Source organism: Spermophilus citellus (assembly GCF_964194105.1).
Source record: "Spermophilus citellus genome assembly, chromosome: 4".
Classification (NCBI taxonomy): domain Eukaryota; kingdom Metazoa; phylum Chordata; class Mammalia; order Rodentia; family Sciuridae; genus Spermophilus; species Spermophilus citellus.
Window position 1 is genome coordinate 228,190,468 of NC_138185.1, and position 9,803 is coordinate 228,200,270.

The 9,803-nt window shown below is 46.1% G+C and overlaps 1 pseudogene across 1 annotated transcript; it reads right to left on the reverse strand.

The window, feature by feature from the left end:
• Positions 1–7,964: 7,964 nt before the first annotated feature.
• Positions 7,965–8,449, reverse strand: LOC308647663 (Golgi apparatus membrane protein TVP23 homolog B-like; annotated as a pseudogene). The gene has a single exon. The product of its transcript is annotated as a Golgi apparatus membrane protein TVP23 homolog B-like (transcript).
• Positions 8,450–9,803: the final 1,354 nt, after the last annotated feature.

Here is a 9,803-nt window from a genome sequence, read left to right on the forward strand (position 1 = left end):
CTGATGACTGTGAAGCCTACAGTCCAAGAACCCTCCACAGTGAGATCTGCATTACCAAGGCAAGCATGTGGCTTGCATTTATCCTGGCCCTCACAGGAGGCACGCAGGCAAAACACTGACTTACATTACCCAGAATCCTCAGGAAATTGCAGCCCCCAAAATACTCTGTGGTGGGGGCTGCAGGGTAGAGAACTGAACTACACTACACAGAATTCTTGGAGATGTCCAGGTGCCTGTGTGGCCTGCCACTCGGAGGCCTCCACAGTGAGAGCTATGCAGGCTGAAGGCAAGAATACACTACCAGAATCCCCCAGGGCCTGCAGCTCCCAGACACCTACTTCTTGAGGACTGCATGGGCAAGATTTGTATTGCACCACCCAGACTCCTCAGGGGTGTCCAGGCAGGCTTGTGGTGTGCTGACACTGGGAGCCTTGATGGTGAGGTCCACTTAGGTAGGATGGTCTGCACTGCCCAGAATAATCAATAGCCTGCAGCTCTAGACCTCTGAAGTCAGGAATGCTTGAGCAAAGGGGACTATAATACCCAGAATTCCTGGGGCCTCAGAGCTGTGAGAAGCAACTATAGTGTGGGCTGCATCAACCCAGCACCAGGTTACAATGTCCATGATCCTGGGGGTTCTGAAGCCCCCAGATGCCTCTGTAGTGAAGGCTGCATGGGGTATGAGTGTAATTCTGCTACTTGCAGTTCCCCATAGGCTTCTGGAGTGAGGGCTACATAGGCAGAACACCAGTCTCCACTGCCAGGGTCCTCCAGGGCACTTGAGATAGCATGTGGCACACAGCTCTGATGATCCTGCCTGGTGAGGGCTGTGTGGGCAGAACACCAAATTAGACTGTCAAGAATCTCTGGGAATAACTGTGCACCTTCCAGAGGCATTCATGTTGAGAGCTGGGAAACAAGGAAAGATAATTCAATCTAGAATGCCCCAGGGCAAGGGGGTGCACCCTACCGCTCTCAGAGGCTGCTGGGGGGTCCTATGAGCTCAGGGTCTCACAATCTTGAAAGCAGTCAACATGGGCTGGGATTTAACTGCTTTTCTTAAAACCCATGATGGTAAAATTCGGCAGTCCTTGGCTACATCACTCAGTCACTTGTCTACACTTCACAGAGGCCTCTCTGTTGACCTGTTTTTGGCCTTCTGCCCTTGGGCACAAGAGTGAAGTGTCCAGGGTCTCCCTGCAGGTGCTCATGTCTGTTCCTCTGTCTGCCTGGCCCCTGGCTACAGCAGTGCGTGGCCTGGTTGAGTCCAGGGGCCGGGGTCTCAGTGAGGTCATCTCTTGGCCTCCCTTTTCTCCTCTCCTGAGATTCCACTTCTGATGATGGCACAAATAAACACAGCCTGACTTAGTTAAAGAAGTTGGAACAGATCCTATTCCGTAATAGCTGAGGATACAGAAAGGCGCTGAGAGAAATAAGAAAGACCAGCCACCCTACTACCGCTGTACATTAGCAGAAGCCTGCACTAGGCGTGACCATCAGGGAGTGGTGCCTCTGCGCATGAGCAGAGTCTGGCACTGAGCGTGGTCATCAGGAGTGGTGCCTCTGTGCATGAGCAGAGTCCTGCACTAGGCGTGGCCATCAGGGAGTGGTGCCTGTGCGCATGAGCAGAGTCTGGTACTGGGCGTGGCCATCAGGGAGTGGTGCCTCTGCGCATGAGCAGAGTCTGGCACTGGGCGTGGCCATCAGGGAGTGGTGCCTCTGCGCATGAGCAGAGTCTGGCACTGGGCGTGGCCATCAGGGAGTGGTGCCCCTGTGTATGAGCAGAGTCTCGCACTGGGCGGGGTACCAGGGGACAGTGGCTCACGTTCCATCTTTGTCCTCCCTTCTTCAGGGTGAGGACTAGAGCTCTTGTCTCAGGAAAAACTGCCAGCGTGCTGGGTGAACCACCAGGGAGCGGCAGACCGGCCTCCGGGATACACGCAGCTTGAGGGTACTATGGGTCACGTGTGTGGGGATGCGGAGCTCCTCCTCAGACCTGCTTCAGCTCTGAGAAGGTCCTCCTAGCTCGAGGCCGCTGGGTCCTCCGTGTGTGTCAGGTCTGAGGAGATACTCCCAGGTCGGGACCCTGGGTCCTCCTTGTGTGTCAGGGCTGAGGAGATACTCCCAGGTCGGGACGCTGGGTCCTCCTTGTGTGTCAGGGCTGAGAAGGTCCTCCCAGGTCGGGACGCTGGGTCCTCCGTGTGTGTCAGGGCTGAGGAGGTACTCCCAGGTCGGGATGCTGGGTCCTCCGTATGTGTCAGGGCTGAGGAGATACTCCCAGGTCGGGACGCTGGGTCCTCCTTGTGTGTCAGGTCTGAGGAGGTCCTCCCAGGTCTGTACGCTGGGTCCTCCGTGTGCCTCGGGTCTGAGGAGGTCCTCCCATGTCGGGACGCTGGGTCCTCCTTGTGTGTCAGGGCTGAGGAGATACTCCCAGGTCCGGACGCTGGGTCCTCCTTGTGCCTCGGGTCTGAGAAGGTCCTCCCAGGTCGGGACGCTGGGTCCTCCGTGTGCCTCGGGTCTGAGGAGATACTCCCAGGTCGGGACGCTGGGTCCTCCATGTGCCTGGGGTCTGAGGAGGTACTCCCAGGTCGGGACGCTGGGTCCTCCGTGTGCCTCGGGTCTGAGGAGATACTCCCAGGTCCGGACGCTGGGTCCTCCTTGTGTGTCAGGTCTGAGGAGGTACTCCCAGGTCGGGACGCTGGGTCCTCCGTGTGTGTCAGGGCTGAGGAGATACTCCCAGGTCGGGACGCTGGGTCCTCCTTGTGCCTCGGGTCTGAGAAGGTCCTCCCAGGTCGGGACGCTGGGTCCTCCGTATGTGTCAGGGCTGAGGAGATACTCCCAGGTCCGGACGCTGGGTCCTCCTTGTGTGTCAGGTCTGAGGAGGTCCTCCCAGGTCGGGACGCTGGGTCCTCCTTGTGTGTCAGGTCTGAGGAGGTCCTCCCAGGTCGGGACGCTGGGTCCTCCGTGTGTGTCAGGGCTGAGGAGATACTCCCAGGTCCGGACGCTGGGTCCTCCTTGTGTGTCAGGTCTGAGGAGGTCCTCCCAGGTCGGGACGCTGGGTCCTCCGTGTGTGCCTGGGGTCTGAGGAGATACTCCCAGGTCGGGACGCTGGGTCCTCCTTGTGCCTCGGGTCTGAGGAGGTCCTCCCAGGTCGGGACGCTGTGTCCTCCGTGTGCCTGGGGTCTGAGGAGGTCCTCCCAGGTCGGGACGCTGTGTCCTCCGTGTGCCTGGGGTCTGAGGAGGTCCTCCCAGGTCGGGACGCTGGGTCCTCCTTGTGCCTCGGGTCTGAGAAGGTCCTCCCAGGTCGGGACGCTGGGTCCTCCGTGTGTGTCAGGGCTGAGGAGATACTCCCAGGTCCGGACGCTGGGTCCTCCTTGTGTGTCAGGTCTGAGGAGGTCCTCCCAGTTCGGGACGCTAGGTCCTCCGTGTGTGTGGGGTCTGAGGAGGTCCTCCCAGGTCGGGACGCTGGGTCCTCCGTGTGTGTGGGGTCTGAGGAGGTCCTCCCAGGTCCGGATGCTGGGTCCTCCGTGTGTGTCAGGTCTGAGGAGGTCCTCCCAGGTCGGGACGCTGGGTCCTCCGTGTGTGCCTGGGGTCTGAGGAGATACTCCCAGGTCAGGACCCTGGATCCTCCGTGTGCCTGGGGTCTGAGGAGGTCCTCCCAGGTCAGGACGCTGGGTCCTCCGTGTGTGTCAGGTCTGAGGAGATACTCCCAGGTGGGGACGCTGGGTCTTCCGTGTGTGTCAGGGCTGAGGAGGTCCTCCCAGGTCGGGACGCTGGGTCCTCTGTGTGCCTTGGGTCTGAGGAGGTCCTCTGAGCTCAGGGACCCTGGGTCCTCTGTGCACCTTGGGTCTGAGGAGGTCCTCCCAGCTCAGGGACCCTGGGTTGGCGGTGTGCCTGGTGTCTGAGAAGGTCCTCCCAGCTTAGGGACCCTGGGTCCTCCGTGCCCCTTGGATCTGAGGAGAAATTCCCAGCTGGGATATGCTGGGTCCTCAGTGTGCCTGGGATCTGAGGAGATAATCCCAGCTCAGGGAACCTGGGTATGCCATGTACCTGGGGTCTGAGACGGTACTCCCAGCTCAGGGACCCTGGGTCCTCCATGTGCCTCCTGTCTGAAGCAATACTCCACCAGCTTGGCACCCTAGGTTCTCTGAGCACCTCTGGTCTGAGGACGCAACTCCTAACTTGGGTACCCTGGTGGGTCTTATGTATGGGATGGAGAGTTGCCTTCTTCTCAGCCAACTCAAGCATACTCCCACCTTGGGGACAGTGTGGTTCATGTGTATTGGGACTTGGAGCTTCCTCTTAGAGCAGACTCAGGAATACTCCCAGCTTGGGGATACTTTGTGTTGTGTCTACAGGGACTTTAGGGTCCCTTCTCTTTAGCCTCAGAGAGACTCACAGCTTGGGGACACTGTGGATCAAGGCTATAACTCTGTTCTAAGACCAGCTGTGGGTCAAGGCTATAGGGACACCTAGAGCTCCATTCTTTTCAGATCATCCTCAGGCAGATGCCTGTCTTGGAGACACTGTGGGTCCTGTGTGTAGGGTCATCCAGAGCTCCCTTCTCAGAGCAACGTCAGAGGGATGCCTCGCTTGGGGACACTGAGTCATATTTACAGGGACACTCTTCTCAGACTAGCCTTACAGAGATCCTGGCTTGAGGATTCTGTGGGTCATGTCTATAGGCATGCCCAGAGCAGCCTCAGAGAGATCTTCCAGAAACTTCTGGATAAATAGGCGGCAGGTGAGGAAAAGGTAGGAAGTGTGAAGAGAAAGCAGATTCACTCCCTGCGCCCATTTGAGAGCTGAGGAAGGAGCCTTGCTCTCCTTCATTATTTCAGCAAGGTTTACTTTGGGGAAACATCCCTTCAAGAGGCTCTGATTACTTGTCATCAAAACACAGCTACTTGGATGATTTCTGGCACAGAGGGAGAAGGAATTGTTCTAACTGCTTTTTTTACTGTGTTAAAGCAGGAAAAATATTAAAAAATGGAAAAGTAGATGTATGAAACTCACAAGGTTATTTAAGTTTAAATATGTTATTTCTAATAAGCCAGAATTTGTGAAAAAATAGTTCATGGATTTTATGGAACTAAATTAATCAAAATTTTGATTGAGAATACATTTTGTCTTTGGTTGAGTAAGTCAGTTTATTTGGCAGTGTATTTTTAATGGTATGCTAAATACTGTGTTGACATTCTACATCTGCTGAAATATCTTGACTATATAATGCTTTGGTATTATACCACAAAGTTAATTGAGGAAATTAATTTTAATTAATGGAAGTATTTATTTTAAGTAATTATTTCATTATTTCCTCCTAGATCATGAACATTTTAAGTAAATCCAGAATTTGTTAAAAGTCAGTTAACACTCAACCGTGGACCCCCATGTTCCTGGTTTTTGTCTCAATGGGAGATCTGTAAGCATCATTTTAAACTTTTAAAGCTGATTGATCATTCATAGTTTTCTTATTTTAATCTTTTATTAATGTGTTTTTTTTTTTAACTAGGAAATTACCCATTCTCTCTAGGTTTCCAATTTTATGTAGTAGGTTTCTGTAGTTTGATTTTTAATTTCTTCTCTAACTTTGAACTTCTGCTATTTTTATCAACAATATTTTTAAATATACTTTTTAGTTTACCTTGTTTTGATTGAATTATCTTGTTTGACAGTTCTCTTTATCTCAAAAAGTTTAAATTATCTTTTTCTTATTAAGGTCTTTGGGACAGTGTGTGTGTAACTTGGTGGCAGAGAACTTGCTTAACATGTGAGAGTGCCTGGGTTCCATTCCAGCATCACACACAGACAATATGTCTTTGACAGGACCCAAGTGTCAGGGGAATTGTTCAAAATATTATGTATTTACACACACACACACACACACACACACACACACACACACACAGAGATCTTTTCCAAATTGGGTTGAAATTATTCTAAGCAAAATTTGCTAATCAATTTTATAGAAAGAAAGAGGATGGTGATATTTTAAAATTCCAGCTATTGATATTACATGATATTCCAGCTTAAAACCACTGAAATAATTACAGTGTGTAAGAGAAAAGTCAATAGATTCTTTTAAAAAAACAGATACATTTACCAAAAATGGGCTTTTTTAAACAGACATTTTCTACTTTTGTAATTTAGAAAGCATATTCGAATATCTTATTAAAGTCTTACATTCATCAAGTAGTTAGTTTCTCTTACTCCTTGCAAGCATGGGAATTGACCTTCTAATAAGCATGCTTTATATATTGTCAGAAGTTCTTTTTGGAGAACTCTATTAAGTGTTTCTCATATATTCAAAATATCATTTAAAAGCATAACAGTGACTTTTGATTTCATCAATTTTAATTTCTTTTGAAATAATGTGTGTATACATTAGTACTTACTAAATATTACTTTGTGTAGGAAATGGCCTGATTTCATTTTATATAAATGCTGGTGCTCTATGTGCTTCAAAGGTAGTTTTTAGAATAGAGTTGAGTATAACTCATATTTTGAAATCATTAAAAAAGTACATACACTTTTACCATATTTTAATGAAGTAATATAAGTGGAGATTAGACATGTTAATATCATGAGCTGAAAAATAATTAAATATAGTTGAATTATTTTGGGGTGTTCAACATAATGGTTTCTACCCTTTTCTATAAATGCCCCAGTTGTCTCATATTATATGCTTGGTTTGGAGTTATTCTTTTAAATTTATTTATGGTGATGAGAATTAAGCTCATAACCTTGACTATGTTAGGCAAGCAATGAATTTCAGCCCTTTTAAAATATTATGTTGAGGTGGGATTTTGCTAAGTTCCTGAGGTATTGAGGCTGGCTTCAAACTTTGTGTTCCTCCTGCTTCAGTCTCCAAAATAGCTATGATTACAGTTCAAAGTGCCTAGTATGGCCTAGAGAATTTTTACATCATTATTATGTTTCTAATTTCTTTTTTTCACTCCAATACACATTTATTCAACTAAAATGAAACATCTTTAAACATATTTTAACAATGTACAAATACATTCACAACATAATCTGCTGATTAAAAGACTCTAACAAAGTTTCCAGTATCTCAACAGAATTTACAACTGCCTACAATAATTTGTAGATTGGTTTAGTTTACAGTTAAATTATATATTGCCTTGTTTAAGAAAAATTATTAATACAAATGTATGATTTACAATATCCCCATTATAGCAAGAAAAAATATTCATAAAATGTCTTTAGGCATTTATTATGCCAAGTATTTAAATGATTATTTTTACTATGACATAAGAATAATATTCATTTAGTACTAAAAGATTTTATTAGTCCAGAGACCACTGAAGAGTTTCCAGGAAGTTCCAAAATAAAATATGACTATCCTTTCTATGAAATAAATAGAATAGCAGCAATCCCTGGGTATCCCTTAAACATAAACTATAAAGATTCCATTTATTATTTAGGCCTTAAGTATAAAAATAAAAGAACATTTTAGAAACTAGTTTCACTTGTGCATGTCTAAGGTAAACAATTTCAACATGAAGTATATATTTAAAATTAACAAATTTTTTTCTTTTTAACTCATACACAAACCAAGTGTTTACTCTTAATCATGAAATCAACTTATTTCTGAAAATAACCTATAAAAATAGTATGTAAACACACATACCTTTGAGATAGATTAAGAACATCCTATATTCTATGGATCAAAATGCAAATATCTCTGTAACATATGTAAACTAACACATTAATTTGGGATATACGGATACATTACTATATGCATACATATGTACACCATAAAATAAATTCTGACAATGTTCTTAATGATATCATACTTCCCAGCCTCAACTACTAGACAAAGAAAATTAAAACTTTGTTTAAAAAAAGAAAACAGTTTTTATAGTAACTTTGCAAGTGAAAACAAAACAAACAAAAATCAATGCTCCTTTTTGCACTGGACTGAGCTCTAAACAATTCATAATCAAGAATCTCTTCAGCCATTCCCCAATATCACAGAAAACATAATTTTCTCTCTATTCAAGAAGTCTGTTCATTTCTGGTGTTTTGTTTTAAAAACTGCATTCCAAGATACCAGGTAGCCATGCTGGTTAAATTCTTCCAGCTGCCCACTTGCACCTAATGTAACCATACAGGTTGGCACCCTGTAGCACCACACCCATGATAACCATGCCAACCATTTTACTCTGAGGGAGAAGAGAGCACTAAAGGCAAATATCACCCACAGCACTGGACAGGCAATTAGTCCTAACCAAAAGATTCTTGATTCAACTTCTGAAACAGTTTTATTCTCCTGAGGAGATGCCTTCCTGGACTCAAACACCCAATGACTCTTTCCATCCTCATCAATATGATTCCACTACCCAAGGCCTACCATCAGTCTCTACCTGTGACATTCTTCACTGCCCAAAAGTCACGTGAGTGACAACAACAAGATAATTGTCACCATACAAGCAATAAAGCTGCTGCTGAGCAATTCACAGAGAAGATAGACTACAATGGCACAGACTCAGAAGAACAAATGGAAAAATGATGCCACTGGATGTCGGATTTTAGATTTTCTTGGTCTATTAGTTTCATCTTCTGCATCAAACAATGCAACATCTTCAGTGTCATCACTGCTGTCCTGAGTGCAAGGCTCTGCCAGCGTCTCCTATTCCTACATGATTGCAGGGTACCCCTACGGGGCAGGTCACAAGGAAGCTGAAGAGGTGCCCGGAGGCCGCACCCCTTTCACTTCCTCGCGTGCATGACGTGCAAGATGGGCTGAGGAAAAAGACCACCCGAACCCCACCCACCACACAGAGCATTTCTGCAGCCCAACATCGGATCTGCCCGGCGCTGGGCATTGGTTGAGGATGGGCTTCTCCTCTCCACACCCCCAAGCTTCCCGAGCTCAGGGATTCCTGGGTCACTCCTCCTATGAGGGCCTCAGAGCACCCAGATCACCTCCGCGACAATTACCCTTGGTCCTCCATCCTTCCCGCCCACTCAGCTCTTCCTCAAGACTGACAGCCAGAGGGGACACAACACGACCACCCCTGTGCACCCAGCTCACTCCACAAACCCTGCAGGAGGGACACTTCCACCCGCCAAGCCTAGGCCAGCCGCTCTCCGTGCCCACAGCCCCTCACCTCATGTTTCTAATTTCTTAATAATTTTCTAATCTATATTATAGCCATTTTCTCCTTCTAAATGGTCATCAAAGTCTTTTTTATTGTTCTGAGAGGATATTTAATGTGAATATACTTTATGATGTGACACCTCTGGTCACAATAGGCTATTTCTATTGTAAGAGTATTTTGATTCTGATATTTTGATAGTATAATGTGAATGTACTTTATGATATGACACATCTGGTCACAATAGGCTATTTCTATTGTAAGATTATTTTAATTCTTAACTGTTTTTCAGGCTTAACATTTTCCTAAGAGTGGTGATTGTTCACTTTCTATTTGATTACACAAATAAGGCACTGATTTAAAAAAAAAAAATTGTGGTGCTAGGGATCAAACCCAGGGCCTCCTGAATTCTGGATAAGGTATGCCACCACTGAGCTACATACATCCCAGCCCCATAGATTCTTTGTTTTTATTAGCTTCATGACTAGCTATATCAATGAGAAACTTACATAGAAATTCAACTACATTTGAAAACATTCAAGAGTTTGGGCATCCAATATTTTTTATGATTTCTAAAATATAATTTCCCCGTAAAACATGAGAATATCTAAGATCACTCATAAACCATGCTTCCATTGAAGTTTCTCTAGTTTTACCATTTCTGAAGAACATCATGGAGGA